The sequence below is a fragment of the Lepisma saccharinum genome, chromosome 26 (assembly GCF_977018435.1).
Source record: "Lepisma saccharinum chromosome 26, izLepSacc3.1, whole genome shotgun sequence".
NCBI classification, from domain to species: domain Eukaryota; kingdom Metazoa; phylum Arthropoda; class Insecta; order Zygentoma; family Lepismatidae; genus Lepisma; species Lepisma saccharinum.
Genome location: NC_139254.1, coordinates 46,082,528 through 46,098,745, shown reverse-complemented (window position 1 = coordinate 46,098,745; position 16,218 = coordinate 46,082,528). Strand labels below are relative to the sequence as shown.

The 16,218-nt window shown below is 39.5% G+C and overlaps 1 protein-coding gene across 1 annotated transcript in view; it reads right to left on the bottom strand.

Annotated features, from left to right (window-relative positions):
• LOC145979561 (alpha-tocopherol transfer protein-like) overlaps positions 1–15,962 on the bottom strand; it is a 112,063-nt gene extending 96,101 nt beyond the window's left edge. Inside the window, exon 1 of the mRNA XM_083112534.1 lies at positions 15,894–15,962. The gene's annotated coding sequence lies outside the window, so the exon portion shown is untranslated. The remainder of the gene's footprint in view (positions 1–15,893) is intronic.
• Between the last annotated feature and the right edge of the window lie 256 nt (positions 15,963–16,218).

Here is a 16,218-nt window from a genome sequence, read left to right as displayed (position 1 = left end):
TCCCCGTCGGCTCGAGCAAGACGGACGAAGTACGTGTTGTGGGTGAATGGGGCAAGAATGAAGGACGCTACATGTGTTCCACGATGACAAGGCCCCAGAGTACATGGCCCCACCTGACGGCAGTGGTCAGGTAGTGAAGAGCACAGGCACGGGTGGCTCAGGAACGTCAGCTGATTGTACCACAGCGCCGTGCGGACGTGTGGGCTGATTGGAAGTGCAGCGTCAGGGAGCGTGTCAGTGAAAGAGCCGGTGCGGTGGTGGTGTGCTTGACGTACGACAATTGAGTACGTTGTTTCGAAGCCGTTGTGACCAGTGTGTGTGTGTGTGCCACCTGTCCACTGCAGTACAGTATTCCATAATTGGCACTATCCTCACCGTACCATGGAACGCTACACATTTGTACAACTGAGGGACATGCATTTTGTCTACGGCCTTGCAGATGGCAATGGCCGAGCAGCTGCACGCCTTCATCGCGGACGGTATCCGGAGAGGCGACAACCCGACAGCAGGTTGTTTTCGAACGTGCACCGTACCCTTGGTGAATCGGGTGTGTTACGTGCATGCCATCATGTCGGTCACCCAAGACATGTGCGCACCGCGGCGGTCGAGGAGGACGTACTTACTCGCGTGGACGACACACCGTCCACTAGCACCCGTAGCATTGCACGTCGTACAGTGGGAGTATCACAGTCGACAGTGTGGCGTGTCCTTCATGATGATCTGCTGTATCCCTATCATCCACAGCGAGTCCACGCGTTGCAGGCTGGGGATTACCCACGACGTGTGGAATTCTGTCAACGACTGTTGCAGTTTTGTACCGACGATCCCCGTTTTTTGCGCCATGTGCTTTTCACGGACGAGGCAACATTCACCCGTGAGGGCATCTTCAATTGCCGAAACAGCCATGTGTGGGATTATGAAAATCCACATGCAGCAGTCGAGGTGCACCATCAGACCCAGTTTGCAGTGAATATCTGGGCAGGTATCATCGATGAACAGGTTATCGGTCCATACCTGCTGCCACCACGTTTAAATGGCCGCCTCTATCGCACCTTTCTTGCATCACTCCTTCCAGAGCTGCTAGAACATGTACCCCTCAACGTGCGACATCGTATGTGGTTTCAATTGGATGGAGCGCCTGCACATTTTGATGGCACAGTGCGAACCCTTTTGCACCATACCTACCCACAGCGCTGGATCGGCAGAGAGGGCCCCGTCCCCTGGCCCGCCCGTTCGCCTGACCTCACACCAATGGATTTCTCCTTGTGGGGCCATGTGAAAACACTCGTCTACGAGACCCCGGTGCCTGACAAGGAAACATTGGTAGCTCGGATACTTGCAGCATCGGCCGAGGTGTGTACCATGCCAGGGATTTTTGATAGGGTTCGCCAGAATTTCCTGCGACGCTGCAATGCCTGCATTGAATGTGGTGGTCGTCAATTTGAGCAACTTTTGTAACAACGTCAGTCCGGGGTACGACTACGTACTACGTACTATTCCTATCTGTAAGTGCACCTTTGCGTGGCAATAAACCTCATGTGCCCGTAGTTGCTGTGTTTGTCCTGCTGGCGCACGACTTCTGTGTGACATCCCCTCGGTGCTGCTACGGGGAATCCCTCGTCCCGCATTTGTTGTCTCCTTGACAGGTACCATTCCCCGTCCGGTCCTCTTTCTCTTTTGTTGAACCGTGCTTTGTTCTCGCTGCGGTGTCTCCCCACTGTGTTTGGGGACTCCCCACGCGCTGCATGTGTTTGTTTCCCGCTGTGCAATTGTTATTTCATGCTTCATTGCTTCTTTTGTCCCTATCGTTGTCGATCGCTACCCTTTCCCTTCACTTGTCTTGCGGGACACTCCTATTTCCTTTGTGGAACCCCATGCGCATGCGTTGCGCAGCTGCCGCCTAGTGTTTTTCGGATGGGCGACTTTGGTGTTCCTTTTGACTTCGTTTGTTCCGCCTTTCTATCTTCACTGGTACTGGCTGTACAGAGGTGTGAAGTTCATTTTCACACGTTTTCGGCGTTGTCTAGCTCCTCACGGAGGCATCTCTCGGCAAAGTGGAAGAGGAACTTTCGTCTCTATTTCATGGGAGGTATCTGTGGTTTTCGTTTGTACTATACCTTTAGAATCACCCTGTATATGTATATATATATATATATATATATATATATATATATATATATATATATATATATATATATATATATATATATACATATATATATATATATATATACACACACACACACACACACGCACGCACGCACGTGCGCGCACGCACACACATTTGATTTGATTAATTTTGATTTGGTGTTTTAGTTTACTTTATGCACAAAAAGGCTAATCGGGACTGGACCTACAGCTTTAAGTGGGATCCCAACAATTGCGTGCCTCCACCGAGTATCGAACCCGGGACCTCTTGATTACAAGACAACTACTCTATCACTGAGGAAGACACACACACACACACCAACACACACATGTGTATATATATATTTATATATTTTTATTGATATATATGGAGTGCTATTTTTCTGGCAGTACGAATAGTACGCCATACCGTCACCTTATCGGGGATAAAAATAATAATAATGTTTAATTTTAACAAAGTAAATGAGTGTGTAACTACATGACTACACGATAATTTATGAACATACCACATAATTCTAAATAGTTCTTACATGAACAACCGCAAAATAAAAAATTCCAAAAGGTTATCAAAATCGAACAGCTGCTTCCTTAAGTTAGACATGTTGACATCATGTTTACATGACATGATAAGAAGAACTGCTTAATAGATAGAAAATGAGAGATGAAAGAAGCGGTAGAGAGTGAGAGAAAGAATGAGAATTAGAGAAGCGACGCAAAAACACAGAAAGAGAGAGAGAGATAAAGAGTAGGATTGGCAAGGGTAACATAAATGAAAGACAAAAGGAAATAATGAAACAGGATAAACGCACACACAACCTCAGACACACACAGAGAGGGGGAAGCGAAAAAAGTAGAAAGATATAGGGAAGCGAAAGAGAGAAAAATAGAGAAATGAGAAAGAAATATAGAAGCCAGAGAATGAATATAGCAAGGAATCAAGGTGCGTAGACCGCTAGTTTCCCCCGCTCTTGAAAGTCTGGTCATAACTCGCCTTTTTACCAGGCCCGTGTTTACAGCCCCGGTAGGGTCTGTGTAACGTTACGAGGATGAGACTTCTCAGAGTGTCTGCTATTTCAAACACTGTATATCATTCAACGCTGTTGTATGATTTTTTTAAAACAAAACACATATTTAAGAGCATCGCAATACAACTTACACAGAATACATGAATGTGATGGTGCACAGAAAAAATATAAGTAATCAAAATCACAAATTTACCCACGGTTACTGCTGGAAAGAATTGGAAAAAGAGCAGCACGGGATCCAATTCATGGTATTTGTCCTTTTAATTTTTGGATCCTGCGGTTCAAATATAGAATTCGAAAGAAAATATTTTTTTCCTTGACAAAACACGAAGTACTTTCCGTTGTTTTGTATTTACCATTTTTTTTATTGAACAGACGAATGATAACACTAATCAAGATGTTTGTTCTCGATCTGACAAACACTTACTCAGAACATTTTTCCTAGCAATCTTGCCTTCACACTAAGGATGGCCAAAAAATATCCGGATTCCGAAAAATTGAAAATCTCCATTCCAAAATTTTACTATCTGAATTTCGGGGATAGAGGTTTATAACCACTTTCCATTTTTCAGGTCAAATTTATTAATGAAGCTCTCAGTGTGCTGTACTTTAAGTATCGTCTTCATCATTTCAAGACCATATGCTCCGTACCTGGAGGTATCGTCTTCATCATTTCAAGATCATATGCTCCGTAAGTAAAATTAAAGTGCTCCCATGTGCTTTACACAACACCATGAATGCGTATAGGGGGTGTGAAGTTAGGACTCCACACTATCTTGACCACGGCCGAAGGTGGGGCTGATGTGATCAGCACCATGCCCCTGGTCGCTTTAATCCCCCGGAGTTTCCTCCAGGTACCCACCCACTTTATACTATGCTTGCTGGCCGACGGAGATGCTTGAACATGTGCAAGAAATCCCGGTTGTCCCCCACCGGGGATCGAACCCGAGTCTCCCGCATGGTAGACATATCATATACTCCGTAAAAAAAAAGTCCGCATTTGGCAATCCCCACTACACAAGTCTTGCAAGAACACTGTTATCGTCACTAACATATCGTTCTTCATGCTCTTCTTTGCTGTAATTCTTACTAATTCGGATTTTAAATTACATTCGTAACACACTGGTATAAAAAGAAAAATAGGAACCTGAAATTTGTCTTTTAGTAGCATTTGCTCGGAACTTCTCATCGGACGGAAATATAAGGTAAGCAATATGGGTATTTTTCGTTTTCTTAATATATACTTGCTCTTGCAGCACAGTGAGACATTATTTATTGTCACCCAGACACTACAATATGAATCGCATAAAAAAATTACTGGAAATACACGAATACAAGTGCAAGGAAAGAACAGAGAAACAACTTTCCCCAGCGATCTGCCATCCCTATGACGTCACAGTTTTACAACCACCTCGGCTTGATCAAAAGGGTCGTTATGAACAGACCTTCCAAAGCAGGCGGCAAACAAGTCAACGGACCTTGGCAAGGAATAGTGTATTGAGAGAGAAAGAGAGACACACATACACACACACACATAGAGAGAGTCCAAATGAATGAAGCGATAGAGGAAGAAATATTGAAAATATAAGAACGCGAGAGGAAGAAAAGAGAAGTTTAAGAGAAAATCAGATAGAGAGGCAGAGGAAAAAAGCAAGTAGCAGAATATTGATAGTGAGAAAAATTAAAGAAGAAACAGATAACAATGGGAGCGAAAACTTGGAAAAAGAAATGATAAAGAAGAAAGGAAGTAATCACAAACAAATAGATACTGCAACTAAGAAATGGTCAAAATCTAGATAGAACATGCAAGGAAAGAAGGAGACACAGGAGTTGGCAATATTTGCTTATTACAGGGATGGCTAAACGTCTCCTTCATTGAGCCTCCCTCCAAAGGCCTTGAGTTCTTTAGAAAAACACAATAATAAACCAATTTGAAGAGTACAGGAACCTTTCTTTCATAAAGTAAAAAGCACTGTGTGCTTAATAATATATATGGATGGATAAATAGTTGTAGCCTAAGTGCAGTCGTTCGATATTTTCTTCTTACAGTAAACCTGAGTAGCCCTCCAAAGCAAATGGGAGGCTTAACGTTGGAGGGCTGATGGTACTTTTCAAAGAGGAGTGGGAAGGGAGAGAAACGCTGCTGAACTCCAAGCATGATTGGATTCTTTTTGTCTGAGGAACGTCTATAAAGTATGCAGACTGTCCTTGTATTAGGGAAATGGGGAGGGGTAAGGTTAAAATTGTATGTCGAAGCTGTTTATAATCTACTAACAGGATCTAAACACTGAGACAATATTTTTTCAGTGCTTAATAATAATTTTTCACGAGGCAGAGGAAAAGTATTCGGACTCAAGTATTCTAATTGTATAGGACCCCAATGCAAGAATTAGAATGATGATTCTAGGTGTGTGTGTGGACATTGTCGAGGAGGTACATCGAAGGATGGCTGGATTTTTCATACCAGGGAAGGCAAAAGACTCGTAGGTGAAAGCGGATGAGAGGACGTTATTGGACTTCTTGGTCTGAGAGGACAGGGAGGGAATTTTTACATACAACACTGCAAGTGTTCTATCGTTTGTTTGCTTGATTTGTTCTTCTGAGTCCACTTTATGCACAGAAAGGCTAATCCTGACTGGACCTACAGAACGGTGCTATGGTAATAAACCATTTTCTAATTCCCAAAGTCCTAAAGCAAAGCATAGCAGATGTTCTTGTGGATGTGAGAACTGAAAGCAATTTAGTAGTAACTCTGGACTACGGTGGTGGCGAAGCGACTATGACAGGCGACTTCAGCTCCTAAGCAGTGCGGAGGCGTCAATAGAAGGATGAAGGCCAGTCTAGCTGGATATTTTAGCGCCCATAACAGGATCGTAATGTGATCTTATCCCCCGCACTAACATTTTATGTACGTCCTTCTATATGTTCTTCTTATGCGATGGTTTGTGATATTTACATCCTACAAGTTTTGAAATGAGCAATAAAAGAAAATCTCATTGCAAGTAATATGGGTTAAACTGTATTTCAAGATTTGAAAACAATTTACCGAATCCAAGGATATTTCTGTCATGTGTTAGCGTCTAAACAACATTTTTTAAAACTCAGTATTGATACTATACTTTGGGGAAAAGAAAATTTCAAGTGTGACTTAATATTTTTTTAAAAAAGAGCTTTGAATGGCACCCTAGGCTTCAGCCTCTCCAACCTATCCCTCGCTACTTGCCTGATGAATTGTACATAAAATTCTCCGAAATTTTAAAAGAAAACATATCAGAACCAATGTTAAATCAAATGTTGGAATTATTAACTCAGGGGAAGAAGCTGTAAAATATATATTATATTATTAATGGAAAATAATCTAGGTCCATACTTTATCCTTGCAACATCCTAGACGGGTGCCATTTTGAGATATTTGCGTTTCATGTACACAGAAGCCCTCTACTGAAACTCTATAGGCACTAAAAATTCCTAGATTAACTATAAATTCGTATAAATGCTTAAATGGCCTATAAATTCCTATCATGACTAAAAGTCCTATTTTGGCTTGGAAAAGGCTTTTTAAGCCATTCTATTAAGAACGACACTTAATTTCCACCACAAAGGTTTGAGACAATTAAACTTTGACACCTTGAACGAATCCGAGTGGCAAAAGAGATAATTCAACAGCAAGGGATGTCAACGTCTGTCCAAATATCCGCCATCTTCCAGCTTGCATCACGAAATTGAAAAATGTGGAGCGAACTGACTGAATGAGGCGTTCTCGTTTGTTACACGATGCACGTCCCAGGCAATGAAAGGGGCCGTAGGTGTAGAATGCCAAACAAAAAATGCGGGCTGTTTTCGGACGGAATTCTAGCTAGAGAATCATTGAGTTGTTACGCGTAAAACAGGGCCGGCATTCATCCCGGCCTCTAACAGAGAATGAGAGGGCAGGAAGATTCCAAGAATATGGAATTGGTTGTTTGGCTGTTCCGAGTCCCGGTTGTGACTAGTACGAAAGGCAAACCTTCAAGTGACCAATCACTTCTCCTCTTTCCTCCATTGACACAACAGTTTAGTTGAAAGAGGAGAGTTTGCGCCGGAAACTACAACTGCCGTAGTATACATGCTGTTCATCATAGAGAGAATACTACTGCAAACCTGCCTGCGGTTTGAGTTTTGAGGTTGAGTTTTCTAGCACACTTTATACTCAGATAGACTAATCGGTACTTGACCTACAGTTTAAAGTGGGATCCGAACAACTATGTGTCTCCAACGAATATCGAACCTACGACCCCTTCGTTACAATGCAACGACCTTACCAGTGGAGTCCCAAACCCCCTTGGGATTCAGGAGCATTTGGATTTATGAAGTTTGCACCAATAACATCCTCTGACATGGAGAGAAAGTTCTCTATAACACTTCTGGGTTGTAACGATCACATTGAAAGTTAATGGGATTGTTACAACCCAGAAGTGTCCGTGACTGTACAAGTGCCTGCTCACGGACGACTGGAAGAACTTCACCACGGAGAAAATTGCTGGTGCAGTGCTTCAAAATATGATGAAGTTCTTACATTGGACAAATTTTACATTTCTATAATCAAAGAATATTGCACTAAAATTAGTAACTTTTGTATACGAATTGAATCTAAAAACCAGTAATTTCATAAAATTATTACTAATTAATATTTATGCCTGTTCATTATTTTAAGCACCTCAAAAATATTAAAATTCAATTTATAAAGTCCTAAATCCCTCTCTCTTGGCACCTAAAAATCCGTTCCCTAATTATTACTGCATGATGAGGGCGGCCAAACATATGATACAGGATGGGCGAGACATAAAGAAATCACCAAAGAGGGGATGATGTAATGAAAAGTTCAAATTCAGGAAAAATAATGACCGGGACATAGATTTTTGTACAATGTCAGCAACGAAATAAAAGGATTGACGTATGGGACAGACCGCAAATTATATGCTACACTATTACAAAGAAAGGGAAAAATTGGAGTAAGGAAGAGATAAAGGAGACCATGCAACAGCGAAGGGAATCTAAGAGGGAGGTCATTTTAATACAATAATGGGAGAAAATGATGTAGATATAAATGTAGTCCGAAAATGACGTTCCTAATTGCGTACTCTCGTACAAATTCTAGATGAAGAACTAACCGACAGTGAATATCACTACCAATTCACTCTCTCAAAGCAGAAAGGCACCAGGTACAGATTGCTTACGAGGTCATAAATACAAACTCCAAGATGGCGTAACGGGCAGGAAAATCATAAAGAGGCTCTTTCAGCAAAGGATGTTTCCGGAGAAATGGTCTCACATCATCATTTGTTCGATTTCCAAGGGGTAGGGACAAGGGCAAAGTTAATAATTTCATGAATGAGGGCCCTCATTAGGTTGAGTAAAGTTTACTGCAGACTTCATACAGCCAGCTATGAAAATGGTGTGTATTTTCAGGCAAGATTTCAAAAACATTTAGAGAATATAGACAATTGGCAATTCCATGTGAAATCAACCAATGAAAAGATACTTTTCAACCTAACACGTTTTGATTAATTTGGAATTTGGCATACTGAAAGTGCTACCTGAGGTAGGAAAATATACAAAGTTGAAGATCCACATCTTTTTTTTCCTGAAATGACAGGAGTGCATAATATGACAGTTCGCTATTTTTTTCAGCATCTTGTTAATTTTAAATTGCAACATTTTGGCAATCAGAACACTTACAGAAGTGTATCAGACTGCGTTGGAAAGGTCTTGAAGTGCTCTTTCATACAAAATATTACATGCATATGTCAGGGTAAAAACAATTGAAGGCGGTATATAGAAATTTTTGTAGCAATTTTCTCAAAAACGTGTCTATTAACTTATTATTTACGAGTATGTTTCATACACTATTAATCAACAACTGTACAGCATTTTAAAATAAGATGCCAATGGGATTTGGAGTTAGGTTTGGTTAGGGTAGGGTCATGGTGGAAAGACACTAACAGGTAGATGCAGGCTCATGGCTCTCAGCGGAACGTCAAAGCCCTGACGTCATTTGAGGGACTAAAAGACAACACAGGATCTATTTCAGAAGGTGACAAGCGCTGCTCCCGGTTGTTCTGTTGTGTATTACACTGAATTAGAGAAGTGTATGTTTTCTACGTTCATTTCGAGATTGTAAATATATTGCGAAAGCGAAAATGCATAAATGTGCCCTTCATTTGTCTATAGTCTGGAAGAGCACAAACAAAAGGCTGCGTGCGCTTATGGTTAAAAATGTATACCACGGGCGCACAAAATCCATGGCGATGTTGCCACGTTGTGTCAACTGTGTTTGCCTTTCAAGAGACCCCGGCTGGGATCCCTTGAAAGAACGCGGAAAACGGGCAACGTATCGCCGCAAAAGGACGGATACACCAGCAGACCCCAGAGACATAGTCGAAAGTGTCTAACGAATGGAACCTAACCTAACCTAACATGAAACTTTGTTATAATAAACATTGTAATACTTCTTGATATTTGACTTTTTTATGCAATTAAATGATCCTCTACAAAGACCAGCCATTACACAATAGTAGTTGTGGCATCGCAGCTTTGGATGTTGTGCGCTCGTGGCAACTTTCATATACCACAAGCCCAAACTTTCACATTTTTGTGCGCTAGTGGACCGCACCCCCTTCATTTCTGGCTGTAGTAATCGTTACAGAAAACCAAAAGGAACAAATGTCGAGTGCGGATTATTTTCCTGTCAGTTTCAAGGCTGACACCAATGCAAAAGTACGTAACAACAATCCATCAACCCCTTGACAACGAACCTTCTTCTGTCAAGAGTAGTAGCCTTTAGTTTCCAGATTTGAGAGTAGTGAATTACTGCCTTCGATTTGGAAGATGAGAGAAAACTAGTGATAATTTATAAGTGGATGAGGTAGGGGATAGGTAGTGAAATAAACGAAAACTTCAGGATTAAAATTTTCCAGGTTGCACAACGACTGAACGAGGTTCAATTCTTGAATAAAAATATCTTTTGAGGTTTTTCGCATGCTACTGAATTACATCAAACCGTTCCATTTACCACGTAATTTCTCTCATCGAAAAAGTTTTTGCTTTCGTTTCAGGTTTACATGTACAATAACAAGACTGTATAATGTTGCACGTAGTTGGTGACACTAACGGGCATGGATGATTTTTCTGTTCTCTGTCTCTTTCTCTCGCACTCACTAACAAGCTATATATGTGTGTGTATGTGTGTGTGTGTGTGTGTGTGCGTGCGTGTGCGTGTATGCATGTGTGCATTTGGGACCAAATAAAAATGCAGCCTCAAAAATGGCCAAAGTTGTAGAGAACTTTGAAAATGCTACAGATAAATTTAAGATCATACAAATCTTCAACTCATCTTCAATCAGAAAAAGAGTTGCCTCAATGATCCGAACGACGTATTAGAAAATAGTTTTAGAGTCTTTGACTGACCTTGTTAGTTCAATCGAGGTGTCTTGCGCATCAAAGTCTCGAAATCTGTACTCAGAAAAAAAAATTACTTACGATAATTTCTCGGATTTTTTTAAAGACAAAAGTCAAAATTTGCCCCTTATTTGCCCAACATTTTTGAATGCAATGACTGTATCTTCTACTTGTTTTCAGTCTCATAAATAAATATAAATATATTACGTATAACAGTTTCTTATTTTGTTCAAATTAATATTGCTCATGTAATTTATTACAGAATAGCAGATCTAAATGCTAATTTTCGAGATCAACATGAAAAATGTTTTATAGTATTAACAGATACGCTATGTTTCCTACAATTTCTGTTTCAGTTTATGCACAGATTGGCTAATTGGAATTGGACTTACAGTTTAAAGTGGTATCCGAACCACCCTCAATGTGGCTCGACGGGATATCGAACCCGGAACCCATTGATTACAAGGCGGCAACGTTACAACTACGCCAGCGCGGAGGTGCCGAACATACAATTTCTTACGAAACTGACTTGCACTGTTTTATATGAAAAAAAATTTTTCACTTCGACTTTGCCTAGTGTATTCCAAATATTTATTTCTTAATTATTTTAATCTACGATGGAATTAACCTAAAATAAAGGAAAGTGACGACTAAAAGAAATCGGGGCCTCTGATTGACTCCTGACCTTTAATGTAATTGCCAATACCTTTGCCTTCCGAATCGCATAACATGCTTACAGTAGCATGCCCGTGTTTATATCTACAGGGACTAAATCTTGAATCTCTTATCCTAAATAACTTTGTTAAAATGATAATGCAAGAATGAATTATCCCCCTTCCTCTGCATGTTTGTATTCCTGCCTAAGAAGTCCACGATGTGAGGACAGAGATGTTGAGAAGCACTGAAATGGGAAAAAATGCTTTTAAAATGTAAGAGAGCTGGTAAGAATTGTGTCAGCGTAGGGTTAAAATGTGTTTTTTCATCTTTAAAATTTCATATCGCTTTTCTGCCACTATTGGCTACGGTGATGATGAATTATGAGTTGCACCCACAAAGGTATACTCATACCCTGGACCTGGCGTCAGCACATTGACTATTTGCACCCGTTCTTTAATAAGGGGAAAGACCCTTAGACTAAAACAGGGCCTTAGCGAAGAACAAAACTTCGTTTTTAAACTACCCCACTTTCTAAAAGTACAGCCGAGTCAAATACTACACTGAAGTCTGAAGACTAAACGTACCATAGTTAATTAAATGCTGAAGGTGTGAAGGGGAACTGCGCACACAGGACAAGTTACACAACACTCAACCGCACAGTTGATTATAGTGCAGGAGGCCTTAAGAAGATCGCTTCGCGGGCTTGCAGCAGACGACAATATGGGAGTGTGTCTGCGAGAACCAATCAGGTCCCCGAATGAGCGAGCCCGGTTGCCACAGCTAGCTCGCTGCACCCTTCTGGAAGGGTGAGTGACCTCTGCCTCTTGCTACCTCGGCCTGTTTGTTCAGCTGAGGAGCAGACGACTCGAGAGTATCGGCAAAGTGTGCGAGCGACGTCTGCTGTTAGCCCGCGAAACGCTCTTTCTAAGGCCTCCCGCACTATAAGTTGCGTGTGAGTCTATACGTCAGAGCCCCGCCAGTCCGCAAAATGCTTGATAATTGGATGTCCTTTGCAAGGGTCACTACTTACACCGCAAACAGGAAATCAAATCCGGATCCTTTGGTAACTAGGTCGCCTTTGCACCACTCAAAACCACCGAAATGTCTTAGTATGGCTAATAGAAGGCACAGGACGACTTATATTAAGATGTAATTAGTAAGGAATACTTTTGACAGTAAGATGAATTTAATGAAGGATTTTCATGTAAATACATATTTATGTATGAAGCTGAAAACAGTTATATTTTATATTATCTTTGCACATCATAGCAAAAAGACTCAAAAAATTCAGTTATTATTTTCCACATTTGTACATATATTAGGTTTTGGCTCATATTTTATATATTCTTACATATTATTTCAATATTTCAGAACATTTCTCAACATATACTCCATATTCGCTCAATAACTACATGTCCCCATGTGACTGAATGATTTGGGTGACTTTCTTGCGAATAACCGACAAATTTCAAACACACTCTTATTTCTTCTTGTGATACTGAACGCAGGTTTAATCAACAAAAATCCATCTTAAGAGACAACAGAAGAAAATTCACGTTCGAATATTTAGTAATTTTATTTTGCAATAATTACCGTGGAATTTGTCTACTCTCAACAACATATAAAATATTATCTAACATTCTTTTAACAAGACTAACCCCATATGCTAATAAAATTATAGGTGATTATCAATGTGGATTTAAACGTAACAGATCAACTACAGATCAAAATTTTCACATCAGACAGACACTTGAAAAAAAGTGGGAATATAATCAAAATGTCCATCAGCAATTCATTGATTTCAAAAAAGCATATGATTCAGTCAAAAGAGATAAATTATATAATATATTAGTAGAGTTTGGAATACCTAAGAAGCTTCTTAGTATGATAAAAATATGCACCAGTGAAACAGAAAGTAAAATTCGTGTGGGTACTAATGTGTCTGACAAATTTACAATTCATGATGGGTTAAAACAAGGAGATGCATTATCTCCATTGCTCTTTAATTTTGCCTTAGAATATGCTGTTAGGAAGGTAAAAGAAACTAACGAAGGTCTAAAATTAAATGGTGTGACTCAGTTGTTAGCATACGCAGATGATGTAGACCTACTGGGGGATGATGTGAATACAATTAAGAATAATGCTAAAATATTTTTCAAAACTGCTAAAGAGATAGGTTTGGAAGTTAACAAAGAGAAAACTAAATATATGCTTACAGGCCGAAACCAAGTGTTAGGTAATAATCAAAATCTAATTATTGATAACAACTCGTTTGAACCAGTTTCCAAATTCAAATATTTAGGAGTAATATTAACAAATGAAAATTATATTAAAGAGGAAATAAAAAGTAGGCTTAATTCAGGAAATGCATGTTACTTCTCTGTTCATAAACGTTTGTCTTCTCGTTTAATATCTAAGAAACTAAAAGTTAAAATATACAAAACAGTAATTTTGCCTGTAGTATTATATGGATGTGAAACTTGGTGCCTTACATTGAAAGAGGAACATAAATTGAGAGTATTTGAAAATAAGATCCTTAGGAAAATCTTCGGACCTAAAAGGGACGAGGAGACAGGTGAGTAGAGAAGGTTACATAATTTAGAACTACATAATTTGTATTCATGTCCAGATATTATTAGAATAATTAAATCAAGAAGACTTAAGTGGGCAGGTCATGTGGCACGAATGGGAGAGGAAAGAGGAGTTTACAGGATTCTTGTTGGGAAACCTGATGGTAAGAGACCTGTAGGAAGGCCAAGACGAAGATGGAGGGACAACGTTGAGATGGACCTAAAGGAAATTAGTAGGGATGGAAAAGAGTATATAGAACTGGCTCAAGATAGGGAAAGATGGAAGGCCTGTGTTGCTGCAGCCATGAACCTTCGGGTTTAAGAAGGCTAGGGAGTTAGTTAGTTAGTTTATTATTTTGGAAACAGATAATGAAAACACAATTTGTGGTGTTTTGCAATTAAGGTCAATGTAAGCGTACTGTATTTCATGTATCTCGTGTAGTGTCTTAGATTATTAAAAAAGGTACATTTTTGCATTCTCGTGAAAGTAACTAAATATATAATTTCATATTTAGCACATTTTTACTACACATAAATCCGTTCCCTGTTAACGACTAACTAAAACAATTATACTCTAGAAAATATTTTGTGGTTAATTTTTAACTTTATAAGGTACATGCTTTCTTAAATATTCCCTCCATATTTTCAAAAAACTAATGGAATGTTTTTATTTACCGAAGAACGCTTCCCTGCTCTCCTGCCTACAGAAGAACGGGACCCTCTCCTGCAACGCAGATGACGTCATACGTCGGAAGGGAGAGTTTCCAGGACCGCGTTGCATCCACCTTCTTGTCTTTCCACCATGGGGGAGGGAGGGTATGGTAGATTAGTAGGGACATTGAATTTTCGCGACGTGCGAAATCGCGAAATGTAAAGAAACAAAAAAAAACATGCAATTTTGAACATTCTGCACGTAACTACACCCCAAATGATGAAATATGCATGAGTTTTATTCGCGAAGTAATGCGAAATGTGTGCTTTTCCACGAAATGAACGCTTTTCGCGAAATAATCGTGAAATATCATCACATTGAGTAGAAAACACGCAGAAACCGTCAATCGAGGTTGTGCGCGCAAACTATCGATTTGTAACGAAACGTCTGCCTAAAGTTTCCTACCACTTGAAGCTGAAGAACGTTTTATCTTCGATCACATCAGGAAGACGCTGCAAATTGGGATTTCCCATGCACATAATCTCAGTTCGAAAACTTCGCTCCCTGTCAAGCTGCATTCCTTTCTTCCCCCGAATGTCTACTCAACTTCCAGTTTCATTGAACTTGCTAGCTGTAGCAGCGATTAGATTAGTTTGTTCCCGCACATCAAGGGAAACAGTGGTGTCATTTGTGTTCAGTCATGAATGAATTTTGTTTATCATCATGTGATTTTCAACATGTGTTTGTGTATGTTCAGTAGTGATTATTTTATTTGTTGGACAGCAAGGATATCCTTTAAATACAGACAATGAATAAATCACTTGAGATATGCAATTTAGAAATGAAGTGATTTTGTGTTGATGTTTTCTTTTTGGTTGGACAGCTAAGTACTTGTGTATGTGTACAGTATATAAAAATGAAGTAGTTTATCAATTTATAACTCTTTTGTATGTTGTTTTCTCTCATAATGAAAAAGTGTGTGCCAATTTTTTTTTCCACCGCTGATCTAACATTTTATTTACCGCTCTCCTCAGTTTTTATTTAACATAAATTTGTCTCCCTATAGATTAGGTAATGCATGATAAAATATTTTGATAAACAGATTTTTGCAATTCCAATGTAAGAGTCTAACAAAAATGAAATACCATATAAACACAACATTTTTCCAACCGGTTTCTCTTTATCGATTTAATCAAACCATTGCACATTCTCATCTTCACGAATAACCAAAAATGGCAGAAAAGCTTTGTAAATTAAACGAAATCAATCATACTCAAAAGTGTTAGAAATGCGAAGTAAAAAGAACAACAAAAAATTTATGATAATGACATATAAATATTTACAGTTATTATTGCACTTAGTTTACTTCCAGAAGAGTCCAGAGTAAAATATTTTCAAGCTTACCTGAAATGTTTATAAGAGCTCAGAGAACAGAGTGCAACACTACATGGAGTGTGATGCCATTTATATTTCATTTCCTAAAGGTATTTCAAAATCTCGCTCCCCGCGGCCATGATGATTAGATATTATCAGTCTCAAGGTTGATGCGTGAGAATAATATACAAATATGTAAGTTCGTGTTAAAAATTATGCCTTTCCCAACATTCCCTACCATCGAAACACAGAGAAAACATTTCACAATCCTTTGTTAGCAGTTATCTTCACACATAAGCAGTCTTTCGCACATAGATACAGGGAAACATTTAATTTATTCGTGTAAAATTAGGCG